Source organism: Monopterus albus, unplaced genomic scaffold (assembly GCF_001952655.1).
Source record: "Monopterus albus unplaced genomic scaffold, M_albus_1.0 scaffold2.1, whole genome shotgun sequence".
In the NCBI taxonomy this organism is placed as follows: domain Eukaryota; kingdom Metazoa; phylum Chordata; class Actinopteri; order Synbranchiformes; family Synbranchidae; genus Monopterus; species Monopterus albus.
This window is the reverse complement of record NW_018127882.1, coordinates 3,977,529-3,990,463: the sequence shown is the minus strand read 5'-3', so window position 1 is coordinate 3,990,463 and position 12,935 is coordinate 3,977,529.

Below are 12,935 nucleotides of genomic sequence, written 5' to 3'. Positions count from 1 at the left end.
ACCAGCCTGTTGTGCCGTGTCTGTCATTGAGATGGGTACATCTCTCACATCACCTAAGAAGTGGAAAAAAAATCAAATAAAATGGTAGAACGGACTGGGGGTGGTAACTTCACTGCCAGACACTGGGCTGCTGAAAGTGAGTGTGGTGCCCAATCTTCTCAGTGAGGGTGGCAGACAGAGTGCACATTAACACCTGTGACACTGGTAAGCCACAGCTCTGGCAAAGCCTCTTAGCCCAGGCCTGTGTCATCCATTTTTTGTGGCACTGGCACAGGGACATTTATACTCTACAGCCTCACTACTGCCTTACAGAGAGAGAGATGCCCAGTGACACATCTGTGGAGATGGGTCCTTGTCTTGGCACAGTGTGGCCTGTACAGTGCGAAACATCTTGCAACTTGGAGAAAGGCACTCCTGTTTGCATATGTGCATGCTCTTTTCTGTACACAACCACATTAACGATTCATTACATTATAAATCCAAGCTGACTCTCTTACAGACACAACAAGATTGTTCTTTGATTGCTTTTAGGAAAAGTATCAGTGACAGGAGATGCATTTTGCTAGTTTGTATTCTGGTGGTAAAATGGTAAATGCACTCAAAAGTGCTTTACAATATTTGCCTCTCACTCACCCATTCATGCATACCCTAACACATCAGTGGCGACAGAGCTGCCATACAGTGTCTTGCCCAAGGACACTTTGACATGTGGACTGGAGAAGCTAGGGAATGAGCTGCTGTGATTAAGGGATGCCCGCTCTACCTCCGGAGTCACAGCCACTCTGCTGCACTTAGCTGATACTCCTACAGTGCTGTCTTTTCACTTAGGCAGTGACAGGATCTCCTGTTAACTGCTCTATTGGGTGGGGTATCATATTCCTCTTCCTCCTTTGAGATTCATTAGCACTTTACCAACTGTGACTGCCAACTGGCAAACAAATCTCTGTTACTTGAAGAACCTCTGGACAGTACACACACAGGAGCATGATTATGATATACATAATATAAAATGCTCTCAGCTGCCGGTTTATTAGGTACACATACTTTAGTTAAAAGTAATTCGGTGTAATTCAGCAGCCAACGATAAACCATACCTTTATGATGGCTGATGTTTTTGTTGAAACAGTTTTTAAAAAGGCTGATGTTGAATTGCATTGCTAAAAGGTGTTTGTAACAGTTAAATTACCACATTGAGTTAAATGAGGAGGACAAAATACAAGAGGTATCTTCCCATTTAATACACCAGGACTACCTCATCCAAAATGTCGAATCCACACCTCTCTCAAACAGTTTTATTAACACTCAAGAACATTAAAAGTTTGTTGAAAGTAGGTTTTACTTCAGGGCTGCATTACTACCTACAGTTGCTCTGACTTGAAGATGGACTGCTTGATGTTATAACACTGAAAAATGCATGATTTACTCAGTGATGTAGCTACAAAACAATGTTTCTATCTGATATAACAGGAGTACAACACTGACTCATAAGCAGTATCATCAATTGCTTATATGAAAATTTAAAAACATAGTGACATTAGAAGTTTTGACAGAACTATTAGGATTACCGAGACTAAACCCTAATAGCTACATCCTTTTTGGAATGGTCTACAGGGTGTAAATAATAAATTAACTGAACACAGTGCTCTGGAAAAATGTTTTTGTAACATGTTGTCTTGCAGTATTTCACTCACTGCCTGTAACCAACCCTCACTGAACCTTTGGAGGCCATAAAGCACATATAGGACTCTAGTTTCCTGAAATAGGGCGCAACACAAAAGTTGTGTCTAAATTCCAGGTGCAAAGCGCATGTGAGCATGTCCATCAATGTTTTGCAGTTTTGGTGTTCAAGGGTGCAGTGTGGTTTTGTGCATAGTCCAACTTAACCAGGTGTGTTGTGAGAGAGAGGTGGAATAAGTTGTTAGAGAGAGGCATACATTGTGAGCAGGTAGAGTCGGGGCTGGCTTTAACCAGCTCCTCTCATCCCCTTTAAAGAGCAGGGTGGAGACCCGACTGACTGACTGTCACCGATGCCATGACATGGAAGTAGATGAGGAAAGATGGTTTCCCTTCTTCTCCTGCCAGTTATATGCTCCATTCCTTAATGACTAATATATTGATCTTGTTTGAAAATAATTTTTCTACTTTGTTATAATTCAGGTGTCACAATAAATTCGTCATAGTGATTTCTCTAATTAGGTTAGGGAAAGGTTCATTTTAAACTAGTTTAACCATTAAAATACATCTGGGTACCTGTTCTCGTGCTTCCCAGCCTGTGCGCTCATCAGGAAAATTACATTGCACCTGTGTTTGTGAGACGAGTTGGTCGGAGCAGGTGTTATCACTATTTCAGGTCAAAATGAGCACCAAAGTTGCACCGCGCTGCCTAATCAGCATAAACATGGCCTCAATCGCGCCTCTCATCCCATCTCAGTGTAAGCGCATTCATTCATGGTGGGAAAAAACCCAGCGCACCGATGCGCAAAAAAACAATAGACGTGTGTCCGAGGAAAACTGCATAATGACTGCGTTAGAAACTTCACAGGAAAATAGAGCCAACTGTGTGGAAAAGTTGTCACATTTGATGAACTTCATATCTTCAAGAGGCTGATGTTATGGCCCTACTCTTTCACATTGTATTTAGTTTTTATAGTTTTCATTCCTATGTTTTCTGTGGACAGACATGGTTGTTTTTTTTTTTTTTTCTTAATCAAACCGCTACTTTAGCCACTCTTATCTGAATTACATTTTCTTCACTGTGTCATATTACTGTCTGGTAATACAAGAGAACAATAAACCCAATGAGATCATTAAAGTTTCATCTTATTAGCCCAGTAGGGAAAAGTACACAATGCGGGGAAATGGACATCATTACTGAGTAGTACTTCCAGGGAAACTTAGTACTTCTATTTCCTTCTGGCTGACAGTAATGATCGGCCTCTTTGTCGTGCCGTGGCAGGCTTGCCAGATGCGACTGCTGTTGAGATGAGATCCACCTCAGGCTAAATAATGTTAATGGGGTTTCCACACAATTCCCATCACATACAGTACATTTTTAAGATGCTACAAACCCATCTCAGTATATACTTACATGGGCAGCAACACGATACAAAACTAAACAGTTTTTCCATTCTGCACGATATTATGCATCAGAATTTCTATCAGCAAAGTAATTTAAAGAATCTATATATTTAGAAATGTTTACATCTGGACAGCTTTTTGTGATCTTGAGATAGCTAGCTTATAGACGAAGGTATGGCTAAGGTTTAGATGTAGATTTCTGTTCCCTGAAATGTATGTGATATTTACACACTGTTGCTATCAGTCCTGCAATGTCGCACAGAGCTAAGTGATGTCACCACAGTGCTGACAGCTCTTCAACTGGATCGGGGTGGAGAAGCAGCAGCTGTGAGGAAGGGAATGTGGAGAGATACTGAGGGGACGAAAAAGAGATGATGGGAGAATGTGTTGGACACATCTGTGTGGAGGATGCTGCGACATGGAGACACTCTGTCTGAACTGAGAGACTCCTAGGTTGAGGTGAAGTGGGCTGCAGCTTATGCCATATCCCTGTTGCGTGGCTGCAAAGAGGAGTGGAGGCTAGAAGTGATCATTACAATCGTTAAATCAGATTGACAGGTGGCTGGAGTCAGATGAATGCTAAATTCTGTCCAGCATCTGTGGGATTAAGGAGCGATGTGAATTCCTTGTCGGTAATTCTTCAAGACAAATAGCAGGGCTCCCTAGACACTGCCCCCTTCAAGGCAGCAGGCAGCCTGCACTAATTAGCAAGGGAGGTGTGAAGGAGAAATCATTACTTTATCTACACACTGTGCCCTACATACCCCTCTCTCTTCCCCACAGACACCATCAGTCCACCTCCCATCTATCCTCTCCCCACAATCTGCAACATGGTGTGGTGCATGTGAATGTTCATTTGACTCAGTGTGCAACTGTATATGTGCACAAGTCTGCACACAGCAACAGAGAATACTGCCAGGGAGATCAAATGGAGGGGAAATGGAGGATCACAGATAGAGGCAACAACTGGAGATAGGAAAACAAAGACAGAAGAGGAGGGAAGAAGCTGGAGGGAGTAGAAAAGCATCAGACTAAATAATTGGAGGGAGGGATGGAGGAAAGAGGCGTGTACTGCAAGGTGTGGCCAGCACAGCACTGTGGCTCCATGGGTGTAATTATGATAGAACGGTCTGGTGGATGAGGCCTTTTTTTGGCAGTGCTAAATCCCCTTCTGTGGACCTCAGCTGGGCTCTTGGTCCCATCAGCATGATTCATGAGCACTGGAGCTCTCTTCTGACCTAGGTAGGCCTGTAGCCCTCAAAACAGTTGCCCTCTCCACAATCAGAGCTACACAAGCAGAGGCCAGCCACCACCACTGCTGCCTCCTTCCTCTGTCATTCTCTCCTTTTAAAGCTTGTTCAGAATAAGAACCTGTTAGCACAGATCACATTTCATCAAGAGGGGCAAAAACCCCATGGTAGGTTGAATTTGCTGAAAGAACTGTTGTCTGTTTACAGACACAAAATACTGCAGGCTTACCAGCAGGAGCACACAGACCAGCCAGATTTAAGGCTGGGTACCATGAGTAAAGTGGTGCACTTAGTACACCCTTGCTACTATCTCCTCAAGAGCATCTTCAATATTTAACCAAGGCTCAATTTTACATACAAGCTTTTAAAATATGTGATATTTATTTCATGGGGACAGAATGCATAAAAGCTGCAAAAATTGAGCCTTGTTGCATCTTATCCCTTAAAAAAAAAGCACTCATATTGAGCCACACTTACCAACACAATGCACTCTCTCTGTGCCCCAAGTTACGCTTAATGCCATCTCCAAATAAAAAGGTCAGTAGTAAAAGCAGGAAAAAATTGGAGAAAAGAAAGAAAGATATTGGGGGGCGGAGCCAATCCCGGCCGGCAATCGGGCGAAGGCGGGGTACACCCTGGACAGGTCGCCAATCCATCGCAGTGAAGGACAGCAATTTTAAGAAATACATCTTAACTTATACAAGAAGAAAAACATATACACAGGCGCCACACTTAAGCCCAAGCATTACTCAGCACCGACAACTCAAAAAAAAAAAAAGAAGAAGAGTGGCACAAAATAAAACAGTGGTCTACAGAGACGCACTGAAATCTAACATTCAGGGGTGGTTTACAAAGCAAATGATAGCATTGCACATAAATCCCCCACAACTAACCCCCGATTCAGTCCCCACCCTTGAAAAAAAGCGCCCTTTCAGCACATCTTCATAAAGGTTCTCTAATGGCTTCCAGAGGGACGAGCAGGCTTTCTCCTTAGAAAGAGACATTTCACAGGCAGAGCAGAGAAGAGCCAGGAGAAAAATACCGAGTCTGAGAGAGAGAGGGATGAGAGAAAAGTGAAAGAGAGGAAAGAAAGAAAAGAGTAAAAGAGAGACAGGATGTCTTCATCATGACTGGAATAGGAATGATGCCCCACTGGGGTCTATTAGTGAGCCTATACATACATGGGCAGCCTCGCCAGCATCCAAGCATGGCAACAATGCAAAACCCCCAGTTTATAAATGGCTGGGAGATCAAGGATGTAGAAAAAAATACCTCTTGTAAAAACTGTAATTTACATCACATCAGTTGTAGCTAGGTGTAATTAAATAAGCCGGCAAATGAATACATATGTAAGTAGATCTGTAGTGCTCCTCTGCCTTAGTGGAAAAGTGCTTTAAATGTTCTCATAAACACCGATGGAGGCCATACCACGCGCCACCCAACCAGCGAGAGCAAATCAGGGTTCACTGTTTTGTCGGAGGACAGCAGGACTCTGGGATCGAATCGCCAGCACACAATAACAGAAGACCTGCTTTGCTTTCTAAGCCACAATGTGTGTTGTAGATTACAATATATAATAATTGAGAGGGTATTTATTTAGTGTCTGTCTGTGACATACATGTCACTGGACTGAATATGTGTCTGGCTGTTGATTATAAAGCTGACGTTAGCCTGGTGTTGGTTCTTTAAACTTTTGTTTGTTTGTTTGCTTCCCCGTTAGCGTCCACAGTCTTTTTCTTGTTCAGTTTCTTTCTTTTTTCTTCTTCTTTGGCTTCTGGTGCAGTTTTCTTTCTCACACATCACCAATTGATTGTGACTGAGTGGGCTGTTTGCCATGTCTTTTCCCAGCTTATAAACACTAAAGCATGTGTACAATCAAATCAAGGTTGTTCTGGCAACAGATCTGAACAAGTGTCCAAACCTCGCAAAGTCACCACTGAACTTTGACTGACATTGAACGACCAAAATTAGGATTGGTTCAACTACGGACTATGAACCAATTATGGCGAGCCTTTGAGTGCATTTACCATGGCTGCCTTAGCGCGGGGAGTCAGAGCAGCTCATTAACGATTCCTCATGAACAAAACCCTCTACTCAACATGGTGCTCATTAAAATTGCATTGAGAAGGTGCCATTTTCACTTATTAGCTTGATTGTCAGGTCACGTAGATCGGGCAGATGACAGTGAAGGTGTCTGTGCTAAAGGACGTGCTAGTTTCACTCAGCCACTACAGCTAGAGAGCAGCTAGAGCATGCAAGTCATAAATTACTGAACACGTTTATACGTCATATATGCAGGGCCAAACTGAGTCACGGGCAAATTAAATGAGCTTGCTCATAAATTATAGGACAGGAATGGGAGCATCCTATGTATCATTGTAGTCATCGGTCAGTGGCACTTGTAACTTCCATCTCATGGATAACAGTCAGGACTATTGTCTCACCTACCCTTTCATTCTCCTTTCAACCTGAGATGAAAGTGAGGTGTCACCGGTGACTTCTATCGTCACAGTTTTACTAACACCAGCGTTGCTTCATTACACCGCTTAATTTCTGACTGAGCATTTGAACACAGTGCTCCATCCTAATAAGCTCATCAGAGTAATAAGGAGTCTTAAAGAGCAACGTTTGCAGCACTTTGATCTTGTAGACCTGTATAAGGGTGTATATTGTATGTTTTTATCTATATGCTTGTGGGTTTTTTGAGTGGTAATTATTTTTTATGTTACAGCAAGCCCATATTCTCCTCCTCCAGTATCTATTTATTGATGATACACATTATGATCTGGTGGTATATTGTGTGTATATCAGCTCAGCCAGTGACACTTTTCTGTTTTGCTTTGCGAACATACAATAACAGATGACAGGAATATAAGAACTCCTAAACTACAGTATGTTCTTTGAGGTTTGGATATGCACTTTATAGCACAGTTGGAAGTCTGGGAGGTATGTACATACATCCTATGCAGTAAATCAGTCAGGCCCATTGGGCCAATAACTGTTCTGGAGTAGATATATATTGGCCATGTACATGTGCTTACTCTTCAGTTCTCACATGCTTCACAGAAAGCGCCAGCAGCACCTCGTTATAACAAAATTTTGCCATGTCCCACAGTCCTGACTCTGTTTTATGACTGACATATTAGAGCTTATTGCCCTATTGGCGTTTTTTGAAGGAGACACTTGACACAGGCTCTTCAGATTTCTTCAGAATTCCACAGCTGCATTTAAAGTGTTTCTTTCCTGTACAGTACATCTGTTTTGGAAAGTGTATGACTTGAAATTAGACAGAATATATTTGAATGCAAATGATTCTATCTTCAAAACCAGGAACTATTTTTAAGGCAAATGTATTAAAAAGCCTGATGTCAGTGCTTATCCATAATGTGCTAACATTTCATGCAAATGAAAAGAATCCACACTGTTAAATGCCTGTCAGTCAATACCACGTTTACAGTATTTTTCAACTGCAAACTTATCTTATTCATCCCATTGATTTGCATCATCAAACTAAGATGACTCAGTCAAGACAGTTTCTACAGTAACAAGGGGACCTTTAGTGGATGACACATCTTGTATTCTGGAAAATTGGTTTCTGTGGCTAAATGTTATTTCATGTGCATCAAACTGTTGCCTGGCATGGACTAAACCATCACACATTATTTAGCTCACTCGGTTACTCTCTCTGCTAGTGATAGATAGGCCGATAATTGGCATTTTTAGATGATCAGCATCGACCAATGTCTGCTCTCACAAGGCCGGTTAACGAGAAATGTCTGCAGACACATCTGCAGGCAGCCTTGTCAGCAGGGTATAAATTTTACAGCGGCCATAGAGCCACGGCTGTCATCGTCCTTGCATTTGGTTGTGAAGAGCTGTAGGCCTGCAGTGGCCGGTGTTTGCCTTCATCAGATGTGATGGAGCGCTTACTCCGTCAGATCTTCTCAGGTCCGTCAGATCTGATGAGTGATTTCAGTAAATGACTAAGCCATTCATTTGTTCATGTTCAGCAACTCACGTAGGTGTTTCATGGATGTGTTAAGGAGAGCGGTGTGCTTTTTGAAGTCGGTACGTTAAACCTCCATGGTAGCAACTTGTTAGTTGGCATAATGTTGTAGAATTTATTGTTATTCACTCTTTAATACTGCACGGTCACATCAGCATTTTTACAAACTGTTGAACTCCTGTGCCTTATGTTTCTACATCATGTGCTGTTTTTAGCAGATAGAAAGTAGGTATCAGTCAAGTCAGTGGTGCTACGCATGAAATAGCATCATCTATGAGGTTTCCTCTAGTTTTACAGGCTAAGCCATTTGAAGGATGTAATATTTATTTTATTTTTTATATTTTCTGATGCAAATAAATAAATAAATATATAGTTTTTCTAAAAAGTGATATCGGCATTATTTATCAGCCATTGGCCTCCCCCCTCTCTCGCTCTAAGGATCTGCGTTGGCATCAGCCTCTGAAAAAGCCCATCAGTCGACCACTACTCTGTGGGACATGTACAAACTCACCCACCTGATTAAGAATAAAGAATATCTTTTTTTTCCCCCTAGATAAGCTATTTGTATGTATAGAATGAACACAGATGAAGAGCAGTAAAACGTGGATTCAACTGTCATGAAGACACTGAGCGATTAAACATTCAAATATTAAACTACGTCCACGCGCTCCTATAAACAGTAAGAACCCATGAGGAATATTCAACATCTTGCACCTTATCAAAAGAAATGTGCCGAGTGATTCTGCATTTTAAAGTTGCGCTGTCTGAAATACCCCCAATTGTACATTTTTGAACATGAAATAAGACGCCAAGTTTGTTGCTTTTGCAATAACAACAAAGGCACCACAGGTGCTATACTCCATCCTCTCTTAAACCTGCGCAATGGCTCTCCAAAAATATAAAAGGGGGAAAGTAAGAGGGCTGTGCTCCACGCTTCTCAGGTGAACAGCTGGACTGTGGAATATTTGGCGGGCAGAAAGTATGAGGCACAGCTGGCTTTTAAGAGGAAGAGCTCCCCTGGAGCCTCTGGGAGGTCACAGCCTGCTAAGCCGTGAAGCGTTGCTCGGCAGGAGCCGTGTGTGAAGGCAGAAGGCCTGTGCCACTGTGTGCAGATGTTCCCCCTGCTCTGCTGGCTGCCTCAAAACACACACGGAACACACACAATGAACGAACCTTGGTGCAGAGATGATTTAACACAGAGCAAGCACGTAACACAGACACCTTAACTGACACGTATACAAAAACACAGACCACGCACACGATCATACATGCTGCACACACATATTCCCTTTCCCTATCCTGTCTGCACAGCCACGTCACTTTCTTGTGTCCTCCATAGCAAGCGCCACCTCAGTGCTCCTGAGTGGTGCTGCTGGAAACAATAAAGTAGGGTTTAAATGAGCTCTCCAAGGTCTGAAACGCACAACCAAATGTAGAAAGGTGCCCCTCAAATGCAGCAGCAAACCGCTGCTCCTCTCTTCATAACAGAGCAGCTTCTATTCATTACCCACTGGAAAAACAGCCACAGGACAAAGTAAAGATTAAAAAAAGCTCAAGGGACCAACCTTCCCCCTCTGCAGTACTAAGCTTTATTATACATGTCTCACACACTGCACCACATTTGAGCAGCATCCTGCAATTAACACAGTCAGTAGCACAATAGCAGCCCTTCCTTTAATTCCAGAGCTGTATGCATCTATCAGCCTGAGTGGAGCTCTGGGATGTAGCCCTGAGGGACAAACCATGCTGAACTGAGGCAAATGTTGGCTGTAGCGATACAAAATATCTCATTGAAGAATGTCGGTCAAAGGCGTGTGCTAGGGGTGAGATTGTTTTTCAGGTGGAACATGTGGCATGAGAGATGCCTCCATAAGATAGGTACGGTCATCAGTCCCAGCATCAGCAGTCTCCTGACAGTGATGAATAGAGAAAAAGACAGTATGAGTGGCAGGCCCTAGTGAGGGACAGCGCTCTGCTCGGCAACCTCCTCCGCACCGTCTGTCTACACCAACAAACTCTCACAAACCCAAGAGACATTTCCTGCTGTTGACACCAGTGGACAAGCACATCTGGCCACCACGGTCCACAGTGACAGCCCCAGTCAGCCGTTTGATATTCACTGTAGTGTCTTCCCATTCTCTCACTCTAATTCAGAGACAGAAGGAAGGAGAGCAAAACAATCAATCAGTCAAAAACCCTAAACACAGAGATATCATCATGAGATCAACAATAAAACAACAGAGGCTTCAGTGAATGATGACAGTAGAGCTGTGAATCTTAGTGTCACAGCAGAGAGCTAACAAATCTTCCTCGGATTCCTTCATGTGTCGGACATAAGGAGCAGCGGTTATTTGCAGTGTTACAACCTGTACTGATAGCGGCAGTTGTGTTACGTGTTGTTAGTTCTATTGTCATTTCATTAATTATGTACCAGAAACTGGCCAAAGGCTATAGTGTTGTCTGCAGTGAAAATTAAATATTGATGGAGCTCCAGCTTTCACCCCAGATTTCATTGTGTTAACAAATATGTTTTGTTTGCAAAACAATTTCAATTTAATAATTCATCAAATGGGGAGAGGCCATTATCATTCCGTATGAGTTTTACGCGGGCTCTAGATGTCAGGGATCATGTCCTCATGCTGACAGTACATGCAAAGTCTGTGTCCCCTTTTATACATTATTGAAAGCAAATTCTGCAAGGTTGGTTTAGACATGGGTGCCAGGGACTGATACAAAACATAGAGGTGACCTGAGGCTGCCTGTCAAGAAAAGAAACTCGTGACAGAACTACAAATATGTATTTAGACCCATATTCTGTTTGATCAGTGCATTCATGTTGCTACTATAAAGTAATTACTTAGTGAAAAGGTTAAACTAATGAAAGAGGTGTTTCATTAGCACTGACCAATTTAATATAGGTTAATGGCTGGCGCATAATTTTTTCATTGTATAGTACAGGATGTTTTTGTCATTTTTAAACTTTAAAGATTTCTTTTGAACTCATTCAACTGTCATGCATACTGACTGTTTAAAGGTTAAGAACGCACAGGGCCACAAATCCAGGGTACACAGAGATCACAGCGTCTCAGCGGGCTGTACCATTAGTCACCAGGTTCATGTTGGTCATAAATCTAACACAGCAGCATCTTGACTCTGCCTGGGAACACGAGTGGAATCCTTAATCCTGAACTTATTCTTTATTTGTCATTACGGGCTGAAAGGACAGTGGAAACAGGAGCAATTACAACCTTAGCCTAGAACGTCCAAACCCTATTGACCACTCTGTCAACCCTCCGTAACAAAGCTTGACTTGACATTCTATTAGCGGTGGTGCGGGGGCTGCAGAATAGAGGGGAAGTGGTGGTTGATAGGCGTGACGGAGAAGAGAAAGAGAGAGACAGGGGACGCCTGTTTGAGATTTACAGCAGTGGCATGCTCACCTAGCAGCTGACCATACTGCTTCACAGGTCAGCCGTGCTAACCGGACTCCATTAATACGCCAGTCCACCTTGTGGCACACTTTATGCTCCACTGCATCCACCGCCTTAGGGACAACTTCACTGGCACTTTACAGAGTAAGAAACAGAGGAAGCCCAGGGTCCAAGAACAAAGAATCTCTCTCAAAATAGAAGAGAGGTAAGAAAAAACTCACATAGAAATTTTGAAGAGTAGTTTTTCTTGTTGTAGACTTGTATACTGTATAGAACTTTATATGAAGTGACCTTTTGGAGCTTCAGTTGGTTCAGGAAAATAACTCTTTTTGTTATAAAGGTCAAATATTTTTTTTTTTTTGTGCTTTGGAGTTAACTCAAGTTCATGTGATATACAAGACCCTACTCTTTGGCCCTGTAGTCTGAATCGCACTGTAGGGACGGGCACAGACATCATGGTATAAATGTGTTTTATGGCCAGGCAGCTGCTGGGGGCAGGCTGTTTTTAATGCTTTCTGGCTGAGTACAACACGGCCACCTGCTTGGTGTAAAACCCTCACTTGCTATGCTGGGCTTTATGGGCACGTTCCGCAACTAAACAAAGATATACAACGATGTGTGCGAAGAGAGCTACCTGCTGCATACAGTATGTTGTGCACTTCAGCAATTCATCGGTGCCGTAAGTATCCGCAAGTGCAGATCCTCAGTTCCTTGTGGCGTCCAGAGCATCATTGAACCTGAGCGACACTGCTCCGTTAATGAACCCACTGATGAATTACTTTCTGCCACAAGTCCATGCTTCCCGTAGGTGTGACTGCATGTCGCCCCTTTGACAGCTCTGTTTGCTTGATGTCCAGAAAACCCTCTGATTATCCTGAGACCCTGCGTGTAGGTGCTGCGACTGGGAGGGGATTCACAGATGATCACCCCTAGGATTCAGCTTATGTTTGGGCTGCAGAGGGAGGTGAGTGGCACTCAACCACCTGCTCTTCTGATAAACAGCTTTATGTATGAGGAAGAGAGAAAATGATTATTAGAAGGATTTCAGGCTGTTATTCCTCCCTCTCTCCCGCTATCTCGCTTTCACAACTTATGGGCGCCCGAACAAAATTACTCCCCGCTAGTGAATAATAAGGAACTTTATGAAATGTGACGAATGTGACGGCGCTG